Below are 16,446 nucleotides of genomic sequence, written 5' to 3'. Positions count from 1 at the left end.
ACCTCATAAGGATTTCCACTCTTACTGCCTCCCCTGCTTAGGCCCAGACCACGACGTCTCGGCCTGTTCAGCCTGTGCTTCCTTCAACCGACGCACTCTCAGACGTCGGTCGGAGTTCGCAGAGGAGTTTTTTGGGGCTAGTTTTTCTTATAAAATGCCGTCTGAGACCCCGACTTCACATTTAACTAAACAACGGAAAGACAAGGACCGACACACGCGGGCCGCGGTTTCAGCTGAAACCACGGCTAAGCCTACCGCGAGTGTCTCGGTCTCTGCTGATACAGAGTCCTTGGTACTTCCGAACCCTGAAACCGTACAACTGACAGCCTCGGTCCCGGAGGCACCTGCCGAGTCGGTTATGGAATTGCCTTCAGAAACTTGTGTTTTGGAAGCTTCCATCACCATTCCACTAGACAAAGCTACACCAGCACGTGGTGCAGCCAGGCCTCCTGCATCCATGTCCATAAAGGCCTTCACCAGGGCTAAAGCTGCTAAACACACTAAAGCTATGCCTCCCAGGGTTATTCCTCAGGGACCCCCTTCTAGTTCCCAGATCCTAACCTTGGCAGAGAACCTTATCTCTTTAACCAGGGGCTCTCAGCCCCATCCGGACAGGGGCTCCCAACCCCCTCCAGACAAAAGGCCCATGGCAGACCCCCCCCTGATACCCTCTCCTCAGAGGAGGCCTCTGATGGCTCTGATCACTCGGACTACCAGGAGGAGGCTTTTTTGGCCTACGAGGATTCGGATGCAGAGGAATCTATTCCCTCAGCCTCCCCTCCTGAAGAGCTTTCCTTCGGGGAGACCCTTCACTCTGAGAGAGCATTTCAAATGGCAGGGCCAGGAATATTCTGATTCTAGGAAAAGACTAAGAACTTTTCTACATTTACCTCAGCATAGACCTTTGGCTATTCCTCCTGTTTTAAATGTCATTGATGATGTGTACTCTGACTCTAGTATGACCCCTGACACTCTGCCTCCAGCTCCTGTTAAACCCGATAGGTATTACAGGGTCCCAGATTCACATAATTTTCTTTACAAGGCCCACTCTGCTGATCCTGAAACTATTTCCCAGGGCCCTAAAGGGGTTGCAGCTGTTACTAAGAACCCACTCCCCTCTGCAAAGGAGTCCAGGGCTTTAGAGAGATGGGGTAAAAAAGTGTATACTTCTGCCACTCTTTCCATGAGGGCATTAAATTGTCAATTTCATATGCTACAGTACCAAGAGTATTTGTTAGAAGAAATGCATAAGAAACTGTCTTCTACTGAACCCCTTGATCGTAAATCCCTTCAGGATCTGGTACATAACTGCCAGCAGGTTAGCAACCATTTCTTGCAGTGTGGTTATGATGCATTGGAAGCTTCATGTAGGTCAGCAACGACAGGTGTAGTCATACGTAGGCATGCTTGGCTGAAGGAACAATCTCTGCCAGACCATGTTATAGCTAAGCTTTTGGATGCTCCACTGGAAAAGCAAAAGTTATTTGGTTCCACTGCTCAAGAGGTCCTAAAGAAATTTGAGGAAAAGGCGAAATCTGTACAAACAGTTAAGGATTTTCTGCAAGTCCAACCACCAAGATTCAGCAGAAATTGGCCTTCCAAGAATTGGTCCTTTCCGGACACAGAAAGATTTCAGAGAGGCAGGAACAGGCGTGCCAGAGGTAGAGGGCAAGCTAGGGGCTCCTACAGAGGCCGTCAATGGCAACCTCCAAACCAGACAGGTAGTGCAGGACCTGCAACTGCTGCACAAGGACAAACTCAATGACTTTGCTTTGACTCCGCCAACCAGGGCTCAATTAGAAGTACCTTTAGGCGGAAAGCTTTCTTTATTCTCAAAAAATTGGCACAGCATTACAAGAGACAAATGGACACTGCAAATAATAGACAAAGGATACAGGTTCCATTTCCACACATTGCCAAAAAGAAATGGCATGCCAGGTCTGCCACCAAATCAAAGGGCAGAGGCTTTGAAACAAATCTCAAACTTATTACAAATGAAAGCTATAGAAAAAGTTCCTCTTACAGAACAAGGCCAAGGATTTTATTCCAGACTATTCCTTGTTCCAAGAAAAGAAAATCAATGGAGACCAATTCTGGACTTGTCCGCACTGAATACTTATCTCATTGTGCCAAAATTCAAAATGCTGACTCTACAGCAACTCCTTCCCATGCTGGGCAAGGGGTCTTGGCTGGTGACTCTAGACCTCAAGGAGGCATACCTGCATGTCCCTATCAGACAAAGTTGCAGAAGACACCTCAGATTTCTTGCAGGGTCAGAGCATTATCAATTCTCAGCATTGCCCTTTGACTTATCTACTGCGCCCAGAGTATTCACGAAATGCCTGGAATCAGTAATAGCACACTGCAGACTTCAGGGGATTCAAATACACCCATATCTGGACGACTGCCTTATACAAGCGGACAGCCAACAAACTTTGGTAAAGGACTTAAATTATGCCATCAATCTTCTGCAGGCCTTGGGATATACAGTCAACATGCACAAATCAAGACTTGTTCCATCCCAAAGAATCCGCTTTCTGGGTGCGGAACTAGACACAACCACCCAGATGGCTTATCTCACAGAAGAAAAACAGACAACTACCGGATTACTTCAAAAATCTGGCAATACAAACTCAGCTGACTGCAAGGAAAATCCTGCAGGCCCTGGGTTACATGGCATCCTGCATTCTTTTGATCCCACAAGCAAGGCTACATATGGGAAAGCTACAGTGGTACCTAAGGAGTTTATGGACTCAGCACAGTCACAGTTTAGAAACTTTAATCCCACTCATTCCATGCCTTCAAAAGGAATTTCTGTGGTGGGCTCAGGCCAGCCAGTCCAACAGGGGGTTGCCCTTCACAAAGCCAAAAACCTCCCAAACTATTACAATGGACGCTTCAGACCTAGGTTGGGGAGCTCACATGGAGGGCAGAGGTATCCAAGGACAGTGGTCCCAAAAGGAGCTACACATGCACATAAATCAAAAAGAAATGCTAGCAGTGATACATGCAATCGAGGCCTTCAAACTCTTTCTGCATCAGGGCCACCTACTAATGACAACACCACAGTCATGTGGTACATAAACAAGCAAGGAGGCACCCATTCCTACCCTCTTTGCAGACTGGCAATGAAACTATGGGATCTTTCCTTGAAGCTCAATATACAGCTGCAAGCTCAGTTTGTGCCAGGGAAAGACAATACACTGGCGGACAGCTTAAGCAGAAATATCATGGATGCGCACGAATGGATGCTGCACCCAGACATCTTTCTACAGATAACACAATCTTGGGGGACACCGGACATAGATCTATTTGCATCCCCCCACAATCAACTAAAGAAATTCTGTTCAAGGACATACCACCCACAAGCGTGGAAAGTGGACTCTCTCTCTTTCAGCTGGAGAAATCTAACAGTGTATGCATTTCCGCCTCTCCCATTAATGACCACGGTGTTACTGAAGATCAGGACAGAGCAGCCAAAAGTGATTCTGATAGCTCCAGACTGGCCAAGACAGCACTGGTACCCACTGCTAAGGAGCATGTCATGTACGAAACCATGGCCTCTTCCTCTATGGCCACTTCTACTGACACAGCACAGTTACAAAACTCTACATTCCAACCTGAAAACCTTGCAACTAACAGCCTGGAGAATACCTTGACTCCTCCGCAGGATAAACTATCCCAGAGAGTGAAGGATATTATTATGGAAGCTCGCCGCCCTTCCATAAGAAAGGCATACTCAGCAAAGTGGAAAAGATTTCTCATTTGGAACACCACAAAGGGCCTAGATGCCTCAGTGCATGGCACATATCCTGGAATATTTGGCAGAAATGTTCCACAATGGTCTATCTTATTCTTCCATTAAAATTCATGCTTCAGCAATTTCAGCAGAGTACAATACTGATCCACTTGTCTTCTCTCATCCTCTCCAAAGACAGTTTCTAAGAGGAATCAAAAACATCAAACCTCCAAGGAAACAACCTCTACCTGCTTGGGACCTTAACTTTGTGTTGGAAAAACTAACGCTGCCTCCATTTGAACCAGCAGCGTCTGCAGATCTACAGTACCTTTCATGGAAGACTGCCTTCCTTCTGGCCATAACCTCAGCAAGAAGAGTTTCGGAGTTGCAGGCCCTGATGGCAGTACAGCCATTCATTATTTTTCATCAGGACAGAATTTCATTGAGAAGCAATCCTACGTTTATGCCAAAGGTGGTATCCAGGGTTTCACTAAACCAAGCTATTCACTTGCCTACCTTCTTTCCAAATCCACAAAACAAAGGGGAGAAACTTCTGCACACCCTGGACATTCACAGACAGTTGCGCTACTACTTGGACAAAACAAAAGGTTTCAGAAGAACTGACCAGCTGTTGGTAGCATATGCTGCTGGTACACAAGGAAAAGCAATTTCCAAACAATTTCAAAATGGATAGGAAATTGCATTCGCTTTTGTTACTCTTTTCATGGAAAGACTGTACTAGCTAACATTAGGCCTCATTCCACGAGAGCCACAGCCACCTCCACAGCCTTCTTAAGAGGGGTGGCTACCAAGGACATTTTAGAAGCTGCCACATGGAGCTCCGTGCATACATTTGCCAAGCATTACAATTTACCTTTATATTCCAGATCCAGAGCAGGCTTTGCTACGGCTGTCCTGCAGGGTATTTTAGCCACACCATCCTTTTCTTAGTACCACCACCCCCAGATTGGCTATGGTATTCTACCCATATGTAATGACTGCAGATGCATCCTTGAAGGACATAGTACAGTTTTGTACCTACCATAAATGTAGATGTCCGATAGGTATGCATCTGCAGTCAGGTTTACCCTCCCTCCTTCCCCTCTGTGGTATTTCTTGGGTACTTACCCCTCTAATAGCTAGCTGGGGGGATCTATTATGGTGTATTTGTTTTATATATATATTATTGTGCATGTTTGGATTTTTATTGCATTTCTCCAAATTTAGCCTTCCTTAGAGGGCACCTGGCATCTGGGGCAAGAAAAACTGAGGAAGATGGCGTCGGCTGACGCTTTTATACCCCAGACGCTCTGACGTCGGGGAGGGGACGACATCAGCCGACGCCGGACCCAGACTTTGGAATCCGGCCGACCGAAGGGCTGCCTGAGGCAGGACAACCCATATGTGATGACTGCAGATGCATACCTATCGGACATCTACATTTATGGTAGGTACAAAACTGTACTTAGCATTGGTAGGATTGCTCGTAGCACAGACCTTCCGTTTGCGGCACATGCTTCCTTTTGCACCAGTGTCCTTTGTGCCATGTCTTTCTGTGCTTAGTGTCACTGGAGATCAGAACTTTGACATCATTGAGTTGATACCGACATAGGCTCCAGTGTTATTGGAGCCAGCCCTTGTTGGTGTTGGCCACTTATTTTTGGTACTGCAACTGGCCTTGGTACCAATATTGACTTTAGTACTGAGACCTGATTGTGTGCTGTTTGCATCAGCCACCTCAGCTCATAGACCACCTTGACCTTTATCTTCAGTGCTGAGAGGCCCTCAGTGTTGGTAACTAAGAATCCAGAGCCTTTATGGACTCAACCATCTGGGATGATGGATGTTTCTTTGGAGTTTGCATCTGTTCTACTACTGGACATGCATCAAATCTGGTGCTTTGGCTCCTATTCTTGTCCCAAAACATTAGTAGGCTGAAAGCTGTCACAGGGCTGGAATGGAGTTAGCAAATTCTGATACCTGTCCCTTGCATTAGGCTGAGGCCTCCCTGAATGTCCCCAGAAAGAGGAATTGCAAAATGAAGTACCTGGACTTGGAGGCCTTCACCCTTCAATAATGATTTCAAAGGGGACGCTTTTGCAGTATAATCCCCATAACTCCAGATTTGGGAAAATGTTTAGTGTTAATGGGTTGGAGAGGTTGTGATATTCCAGTCCAGTCTCCCCTGAAGAACAGATAGTATGGGAGGCTTTCCACGCCATCTTACCTGCGTCTGGTGATGCTTTCTTGTCGAGTGCATGATGGTTGTACAGAGGGCTTAGTAAAAACAGATGTTGCATCTATGCCTAGGAGAAAAGGCAAGAATACTGTGAGTTACCATGAACTGTAAGTGATATGTAGTAAGGGAACCATTTAAAATGTTGGGACACAGTAGATTAGTCCCAAAACACTTGAAATGCTTGGCTGAAAAAGCAGACTGATTTACACCAAGTCTGAGGTGGCTGTTTCTCAGGATATTCCCTTTTTGCTGAGGTACGACTATCTTGGTATATGTAAGTAAGTTTGGAGGTGCAGAGCAGAAAAGTTTAAAGGAGAAGTGAGCTTCAAGATTTTCTCTTGGATTTTCATTTTTTTTTTTTTTTTTTTTTTTTTTTGCTGGTTTGTTGATACTTGGTATTTTGAGTGCTGATATTTCAGTAGGGAGCTGTTGTAGTAAGGCTGTTAAACTTCACTGCTGTGGCTGTTGCCCTAAAGAATAGCCTTCATATGATAGCCCAGTGGTCTACACTCATGGTAAGAAGTCTTGTGTAAAAGACCATTTCAGATATGTATGTTTATTTTTTTGTTTGGTCTTTCAACTACTTGATACATGTCCTGTTTTAATTGCAGTCTAGAGGGAATCCTAGAGGAGTTGAGAAAGCTTCATTGGAATTTGCAGTGCATATTAAAAGTTAACAAGTGGCAACAATTTCTCCATCTGAATGCTGTATAATATAGTAAATGGAGCTGTTTGCACTGCAAGGTCAGACAATTGTTTGGCACCACACCTAATTTAGCCGCAGTAACTTAGCAGAAAACTTAAAGGCATCCTTTACTAATGTCCTTTATAGGTGCTTATCTAGGCTTGGACTCCAAATAAGTATGAAGCAGCAAAAGAGTGAGTGGAAGGAAGCCCCATGCAGCTGTTGGAGTAAAGCTTTCTTACTCTCCAGAGTCTCCTCTTTTTCAGAGGAATGCGTAGCAGTTGTGGTTCAAGAAAGGCTAGCAGCTTTTTGAGCAATGTTCTGATGGAAGCCAGTGCTGCAACAGAGGTTTCCAGAGTGGACACTGTCTTGGAGAGATGTGGTCGGCAGAATAAGGAATTTTGCAGTCCCCCTCCTCTTGGGTCGGCTACAAAGTCTCTAAGGGCTTTTCCAACCCTCCTGCCCTGGAGGAGTATGGAGTCAAATCTCCCTGCTTAGTACTAAGTGGCAGGCCATCACTTTCGATAAGAGTCTAGGGAGGTGTGATGCCCCACCACTGGACCAATAATCAAGGAGCCTCATTCCTCGACACTGGCACCAGTGGGGGACGTACATTGGGAGGATGACAAGTTGCACACGATTTCCAAATGTAGCTCTCTGCATCAAGTGCAGTTTCCCTTAAGAGCACACAGAGACCACAGCTAATCCAGGGCTGGTTTCTTCCTCTTTCTCTAGATCCCCAGTAAGACTCCCCACTGGCATAGCTATAGAGTTGAGATCTCAGCTGAATGACCAAGCCAACACCTCCAGCACCCTTTCTGTTCAACCAGTGCTTCATGTCCCTGCCCAAGTAGCACACACACACACACACACACACACACACACACACACACACACACACACACACACACACACACACACACACACACACACACACACACACACACACAGGTTTGATTTATATACATACGCTCGCATATCTCTGGGAAAGGCTAGCATGGGTTTACTAGGTATGCCCCCTTCTGCCCAGACTATAAGGTAGTTTTCCCTGCCACCAGTCGCTCCTTATCAGCTACTTTAAGGCCATTAAAGTGTCCAATCTTACTGTGTAATGTTACTGTTAATACAAATGGTAATTTGACCAAGAGCAAGGCTGTTAGGAGTGGCCTACATAGTGTGACCAGGTAAATATGCGAGTACTCTCGGAACTTAACTATCTCTACACAGATCAGCTGCAATGTACTGTTTAAATATATTTAATAATAAAAGAACAAGGAAATGCTCAGTACATAATTACAGTGACATCAGAGTCCAGAATCACAGGAAATATTTAAAACAAGATTGCAGGACAGTCTCAAAGAAAAAAACATCTAAAATAAGCTTTGTTATATTCGTGGCTATATTTAAGAGAATTACTAGTCTGAAGTTAGTTTACAGAGCAAGGCAGATGTGTGGTGAATGGATCTGCTAGCCGATGTTATGTCAAAGACAGAATACAGAATGCTGGATCTTTCTCAGAGTTCTTAAATTAATATCTCAATTATGGCTGGAATAGCATGCTGAATAACATAATTTGTCATCTTGTGTATCCCAGGCATACCTCTCAACCACCAGAGTAAGAAATCTGGACAAAGCTATGAAAAAAGTGGTACAAATAGAGAATTTTTAAATATTGCTCTTACAAACTTAGAAAGTTGATAGAATAACAGGTTTTGCATTAGCATGAGTTTTTTTTTGAAACGTATGAAGTCTAAAACTCAAATGTCTGTCATTATTTTCTAATTTCAATCTTTAATGATTTGCCACTAAATTGCCAGAAAGCCACAATTTTATGAAAAACAGACCAAAAATATAAGGCAAAAATCTGGACATTATGTGAAAATTTGTACAGAAGAGAGGTATGATCCCAGGTAAATCCCCTGCTACTGAAACCTAGCCGTATTTAGCATCCACCTGTGAAACTACATAGACAAGGGCTTTTCGTCAGATCTTTGGTAAATGGTAGAAGTCATAAAGCAATAAAACACTTCCATGGCAATACAGAAAGCTCCTTAGTTTTAGACATCGTCTCTTGCTGCACTGAAACTGAAAGACCATCTTTTTTATGGCCTAGCCATAAAGTAATTTAATTTTGGCTGTTTTTTGAAGTTTTGCAAGTTAACCTTCTGTATTCGTTTCCCGTGTTAAAATTTATACATTTAAACAGTTAGAGTAGTATATGTACAGTTATGTTCTATTCCAGTAGGGTACACTGGATGCATTTCAAACAGCACTTGATTAAAGTACCTCTTCAGCACATGTATGTACAGACCTTCTTGTATGACATACAACTCTTAATACATTTGTAACACAAACATCTTGTGTGTTAATCATGTTGATATTTACAAATGGCATATAATTATTTACAAAATTCCTGATAGCTTGGCTGGCATTATCTTCTTTCGTGACAGGAGGTACTATCTAGAGGCTTATCATACATTCATATCTCCTCCAAGGTCCACCTACAGGCCCCTTCCAGATGTTCCGACCTGTCGAGCCACTGAAGAAGTCTTGCCAAACTAGAGAGGGTCTTGTGCCTATTCATAGCTCTTTAATTTGCAAGAAGGCAAAGGAACTAAGACCCATTTTAGACTTAAGAAATTTGTCTATGTAAAAATCTGATTCCAGATGTCAGTGCAGTCAGTAACTCACGGTTTAGAGAAGGGAGGCTGGATATGCATTCTAGACTTTCTGGATACTTATCTAGACAGAAAAAAAATACCCCTTTTAACTAGCTAGGCCAAATGAACACAGTCTCTCTTCAGGGGCAACCCAAGACCACGTCTGGTTAAGTGACTTGCTTAAGGTCGCACAGTAGGCAAATGAGCCTGAGGGAATAAAACCCTGTACCACAGGAACTACATTTCAAAGCGTTAATTCCCTGTTAACTGCCAGTGCAATTTTATATAAATAGCCATGGGATCCTGGAGACCGCTGCATGGCAGTGTGGTAGGCAATCATTACAGGTTCATTACCCTCCATTCCCCCAGAGCCCTCAGCATGCTTATCAAATGTGTGAAGACTGTCACAGCTCAACTAAAGCTTAAGTTAACCAGAGTTCTTCCTTATCTTGATGTCGAGCTCCTGGCAGCCTCAAGAAAAGAGTAGCTTTTAGAAGCAAGGGACTATTTACACCAGTTCCAGTCCTTCTGGAAATCTGTGAACACTGCATAGTTGCAGATGGAGCCAGTGCAGGCATAGACGCTCATTGGTTGCCATGTGGACTCTGATTCTCCATATCAGGTAGACAGAATTTTGAAACTGTAGTGCATCTTTTCACCATTTAGTAAACACTCCATTGACAATTGCTTATTCAGTCAAAATATTGTCTCAAGGCAGCATTTTGTTTTCCATTCCCATTTGCCAGATATTATATGAGCATTATTCAGTGGGCAGTCGGGGTTTACTGGTTTCAACATGGTGTCCTGTACAGATGTTCATCGTGTTTCACTGTTGCAGTCTTGGGTTATCCTGCTGGCAGGCTACCTGCAGTCAGCCTGAATTCCAAAGTCTAGGTCTGGCGTCTGTTGCTGTCGCCTCCTCCCTGACATCAGTGCGCCAGGGGTATAAAAGATGCAGCAGACGCCATTTTCTTCAGTCTTTCTTGCCGTGCGGTGCCCGAAACAAAAGCAGTTCGCAAGTGCCGGTCGGCCGACTCCTGAGATTTTCAAATTCGAATTTCAGATCCAAAGTCTTCATTAAAGCGAAGTACCCCGTTGGGGAAACTTTTTTTCTTGCTCCAGACCGATGTCAGAAAAAGTTAATTGTATTTCTTTTGGGAAGCAAATACCTCATAAGGATTTTCATTCTTAATGTATTGCTTGCCTAAGCCCTGACCACAGTGTTGCTACTGGTCTGTTTTGTGCTAGATTTAACGAGCACACTAAGCGTCGGTACGATTTTGCATTTCATTACTTTGGCAGAAGATTCAGTTATATAATGCCGTCGGAACAGCCGACTACCGGAGTTTATAAAAAGCGCAAAGAAAAAGAAAAAGGACAGGCATCCGAGGTCCAAAACCGACGAGGCTTCCGCTAGGCCTGTTGCCGGTTCTCAGTGAGGCACTTTCGCAGCCCCTGACACCCGCTACCTCAGAGCCACAGGCTGCTTCCAACTCCCACGTGGAGCTGACTAGGCCGCTGGAAACTCAAGATATTGGACACTCGTTAACTATTCCCTCAGATGGATCCAGAACCGCTGAGCAGGCATCGGCTTCTGAGGGTGTTTTCAGGCCTACACAGTTATATGTGAAACCTACTTAAGCTTCAAACGCAAAGACTAAAGCAGCTCTAAAGACAAAGAAACAAGTACAGCATTCTCCTGGGCAGGCCACCATGCCTAAAACACAGATGCTTAAAATGGCCGAAGACCTAATTACTTTGATCAGAGGTTCCCATCCCCCTCCTGATAAGAGACCTAGGCAAGAGATAGAATACGAATCTTCAGATCAGGTTTCCATTACCTCTGATTCCGCTTCTGAACAGGAATATTCTCTTCCTCCCTATGAGGATTCTGATGCTGAAGAATCTATCCCTTCAGCCTCTCCTCCTGAGGATTACACTTTTGGGGAGACACTGCATACTATGAGGGAGCATTTCCACTGGGAGAGCCAAGATTACTCAGAATCCAAGAAAAGGCTCAGAGACTTCCTGTTATTACCTTAGCACAGGTCCCTTGCTATCCCACCTGTTTTAAACATTGTAGATGTATTTTCTGAGCCCAGTCTATCTCCAAACTCTTTACCACCAGCTCCTGTTAAGCCAGACAGATACTACAGGGTTCCTGATTCACATCAATTTCTTTATAAAAACCCTGCTGCTGACCCAGAAACTCTCTCTCAGGGTCTCAAAGGGGTCAAGGCTTCCACTGCAAAAAACCCTATCCCCTCTGATAGGGATTCTAGGGCCCTGGACACATGGGGGGGGGAAGATTTATACTTCTGCTACCTTGGCTGTAAGAGCTTTAAATTGCCAATTTCATATGCTTAAATATCAGCAATATCTTATGTCCCTGCTTAAACAGAAAATGTTAAATTCAGAATGTGCAGAAAAAGAAATGCAGGATTTATTGCACGCAGCTGAATAAGTAGGAAAGCATACTTTGCAATGTGGTTTTGATTCTCTACAGGCCTCCTGCAGGGCCGCTGTTACAGTTTCTGTCATTAGGAGGCATGCTTGGTTAAAAGAACAGAATCTGCCTGATCATGTTAAAGCAAAACTATTAGATGCTCCATTACAGCATGATACTTTGTCTGGTGTTAAATCAGAAGAGGTGTTGAAGAAAATGGAGGACAAAGCTAAATCTATGCAAACAGTCAAGGATTTCTTGCAGGTACAGCCTCCCAGATTTAGCAGGAACTGGCCTACAAAGAATTGGTCCTTTCCAGTGTCAGACAGGCCACAAAGAGGCAGATACAGATGCCTCAGAGGCAGATCACAGCCCCAAGGCTCATACAGGCCTAAACAATGGGGTGCTTCTTCCTCCCAAAAGCAGAGAGGAAAAAATCACAGCCATACAGGGAACAGTCTCAATGACTTTCCCCTGCCAGCACCAAGCACTTATCTTCTGGCAGCCCCTTTGGGGGGGAAACTAGCACTTTTTTCACAAAATTGGCACATGATCACCAAGGACAAATGGGTCCTAAATATCGTATCACAAGGCTACAGGTTCCACTTTCACACCCTGCCAAGGCCAAAACGGTATGCCAGACCTGCCATGTAATCAATGGGCAGAGGTACAAAAACAAGTTTCATCCCTCATGGACATGAGAGCTATTCAGCTAGTACCACAGCAAGAGCAGGGACTAGGATTATGCTCAAGGCTATTCTTGGTGCCCAGAAAGGACAAAGCCTGGAGACCAATACTGGACCTGTCTATCCTAAACACATTCCTAATATTCCAAAATTCAAAATGTTAACTCTGCAGCAGCTTCTGCCCATGCTGGACAAGAGGGCTTGGCTTGTAACTTTAGACCTAAAAGAGGCATACCTGCATGTCCCAGTCAGACAGTCATGCAGAAGATGCCTCAGATTTACAGCTGGCTCAATGCATTACCAATTCTCTGCACTGCCCTTTGGCTTCTCTACTGCGCCCAGGGTCTTCACAAAATGCTTGGCAGCAGTGATTGCATTTTGTAGACAGAGGAATACAAATATATCCTTACTTGGACGACTGCCTTAGTCAAGCAGAGAACAAGGACATTCTACTACAGCATCTGGCGTTTGTAAAAAGATTACCAACAGGTAAAGGGTGCACAGTAAACGAAAATAAATCAAAACTCGTACCCTCTCTAGAGATATTCCTGGGTGCAAGCTTAAATACAACTGCCCAGACGGCTTATCTCACGCCAGACAGACAACTGACTACTTATTTCAAAATGTTGGCAACAAAGACCCAGTTATTTGCAAGAAAAATTCTGCAGGCTTTGGGCTTCATGGCATCTTGCATTCTGCTAATTCCATATGCAAGACTGCATATGAGGAAGCTTCAATGGTATCTAAAAAGTGTTTGGACTCAACATTGCCACAGCCTGGAAACAATAATTACCCTCATTCCCTGCCTGCAACAGGAGTTTCGATGGTGGGCAAAAGCCTGTCACCACAACACAGGGCAGCCATTCACCTTACCAACAGCCAGGCAGACATTGACAACAGATGCATCAGGTTATGCCTGGGAGGCTCATATGGCAGGGAGATGTATTCAGGGCACATGGTCCGCAAGTCAGATGCATCTACATATCAGTCAAAAAGATGCTAGCTGTTCAGAATGCCCTGACAGCCTTCAAGGATCAACTTCATCCAGGACAACTACTGATAAGGACGGACAATCCTACAGTCATGAAGCAGGGAGGCACATATTCCTACCCCGTCTGCAGGCTAGCCATGAACTTGTGGGACACAGCATTGACTTACCAAGTACATCTGCAAGCACAATTCCTGCCAGGAAGGACAAATACTCTGGCAGACGAACTAAGCAGAAACCTAATGGATCCCCACGAGTGGAAATTGGATCCACAAGTCTTCACCATGATAACAAGGAACTGGGGATGCCCGGACATAGACCTATTTACCTCCCCTCACAACTGCCTACTACAGAAATTCTGCACAAGGACTTATCACAAGCAAGCATGAAAAGTGGATGCTCCATCTTTCAGCTGTAAAGACCTAACAGTATATGCCTTTCCTCCTGTGCCTCTCCTCCCCAAGGTACTCCTCAAGGTCAGACAAGAGAAACCAAAAATGATACTGATTGCCCCAGACTGGCCCCACCAGCACTAATCCTAAAGAGCTTGTCTCAATGCCCAGCTTGGACATTGCCTCAAATTCCTCACTTATTGACCCAACAAGACAGTCAAATACTGCACAGCCAACTCAGGACCTTAAACCTGGCAGCATGGCGGATAATGTAGCCAGTCAAGGCACACCTCTCTCTAAAGCAGTGATGGATGTTATTTTGGAGGTCAGGAGGCCTAGCACCAGAAAATCTTATGCAGAAAAATGGAAGAGATTCTGTGCTTGGAACCAGGCACAAGGTTTTGACACGATTGTTCCAAATATTCCTCAGATTTTGCAATACTTAACTGAGATGCTTGATAAAGGTCTTTCCTTTTCATCAATTAAAATTCATGCCTCTGCTGTTTCAGCTCATTACAATACAGAACTACCTATCTTTTCTCATCCATTACTAAGGCAGTACCTCAGAGGAGCCAAAAACATAAGACCTCCAAGGTGAGCACCAATACCTGCATGGGGACCTCAACTATGTCTTGGAAAAACTCACACTGCCTCCGTTTGAACCAACCTCTGCAGCTGATATAAAATTCCTATCCTGGAAAACAGCTCTGCTCCTAGCAATAACCTCTGCCAGACGAGTCTCAGAGTTACAGGCACTCATGGCTGGTGGAACCTTTTATCATTTTCCATCCTGACAGGGTTTCTCTGCGGCCAAACCCTACATTTATGCCTAAGGTAGTGTACAGTGTGGCCCTTAACCAAACAATTCATTTGCCTACCTTTTATCCAAACCCACAGAATAAAGGTGAGCGAATTCTGCATTCTTTGGACATTCACAGGCAGCTACGCGTCTACCTGGACAGAACCAAAGCTTTCAGAAAGACTGAACAACTTTAAGTGGCATATGCTGCAGGATCACAAGGAAAGCCTATATCAAAGCAGACTATTTCAAAGTGGATAGGTCACTGCATTCGTTTCTGCTATCCACAGCATGGCAAATCAGTGCCTAAGGGCATTAGGCCACATTCAACCAGAGCAGCAGCCACTTCAGCAGCCTTCCTCAGAGGAGTACCAACCAAAGACATCTTAGAGGCTGCAACTTGGAGTTCAGTGCATACCTTTGCAAAGCACTATAATTTACCTCTCTACTCTAAATCCAAGCAGGATTTGCCACTGCAGTTCTGCAGGGCCTGATGGCCTCTCCTAATCCTATTTAGCACCAGCCTCCCAACCTTAGCTTTGGGATTCAACCCAATTGTAATGACTGCAACAGTGAAACACGATGAACATAGTACAGTTGTGTACCTACCATAAATGTAGATGTTAGAGTGTATTCACTGTTGCAGTCCAGGTTACCCTCCCACCATCCCCCTTTTCCTTTGCTGGGACTTATCTATACTTCTCTATTCTATACAACCTATGTGGTGTATTTGCTTGTAGATGAAGGAAAAGTTGTTTTTGGTGCATGCATGCTTATTGGCATAATTTAGCTTACCATTTTAGGGGCACCTGACGTGGGGCAAGAAAAACTGAAGAAAATGGTGTCTGCTGCATCTTTTATACCCCTGGCACACTGTCAGGGAGGAGGCGACAGCAACTGATGCCGGACCTAGACTTTGGAATTCAGGCTGACCTGCGGGTAGCCTGCCCGCAGGATAACCCAATTGTAATGACTGCAACAGTGACTAGACTCTAACATCTACATTTATGGTAGGTACACAACTGTACTTTCCATTCTCTTGGACTTGCTATCAGTGTCTGCTACGAGCTTGTTAGCAGTTCCTTTAACCTCAGCATGAGTGTAAGGGTTGTCAGGTATGCCTCTATACTATGATGGAGAAATTTAGGGCAGAGGTTCCAAGGATTTGAGTTAAAGGAAGAGGCCTCTTACTTATCACTGTAGTAGAGATGAGGGTAGTTGGTCTCCTTACAAAGTAGGTTCAACAAGACCTTTTTCTTCAGAGTGTGATTGCCAGCCAGTTCCCCAGCATGGTGGTTTGATGCATCACTAAGCAGTGGAAGTCCCTATACACTTTGAGAAGCCATGAGTTTGAGACTGAGCAATGTTGGCTCATCACTTAGAAGTGTATATTTCTAGCCAAGCCAGTTCACTAGGAAGAGTTCAGGTAATGTTTTGACGTTTTATGGTGGATCATTCAGTCTGTGGCAGGGGTTTTCTTCTGTTACTGGAGGAAGCCTTCCTGTGACCTTTTTGCATTACTGACCACCTTTGTTGTAGCAGGTACATCCCAGTTTCACTGCTGAGGCAGACTTCTTGAGAAGCTGTAGTTCAGTTAAGGGCCCAGGTCTTGTTTGCATCCACCTCCTTTATCTTCAACAGAAATTTCTACAGAAAACCAGACTGAGCAAGGCAAGTCAGTCTCTTAACCCCTTACTGGCACAGACAGATATGTTTTTTCCACTGCTGTGGGCTCAAGTTCTAGGGAAACCTCTTCTGCTAAGACTTGTGAAGTCTGTCTCATCCCATCCATTGAGCAAGCTTTACCCAGAC

The 16,446-nt window shown here is 44.5% G+C and overlaps 1 protein-coding gene across 1 annotated transcript in view; it reads left to right on the top strand.

The window, feature by feature from the left end:
• The window catches only part of RANBP3 (RAN binding protein 3), a 2,163,070-nt gene that overhangs the window by 519,360 nt on the left and 1,627,264 nt on the right, over nt 1–16,446 (top strand). The window lies entirely within an intron of this gene.

Source organism: Protopterus annectens, chromosome 13.part0, assembly GCF_019279795.1.
Source record: "Protopterus annectens isolate FY-2018-M chromosome 13.part0, PAN1.0, whole genome shotgun sequence".
Lineage (NCBI taxonomy): Eukaryota > Metazoa > Chordata > Ceratodontiformes > Protopteridae > Protopterus > Protopterus annectens.
This window is presented reverse-complemented; position numbering and strand designations above follow the sequence as displayed.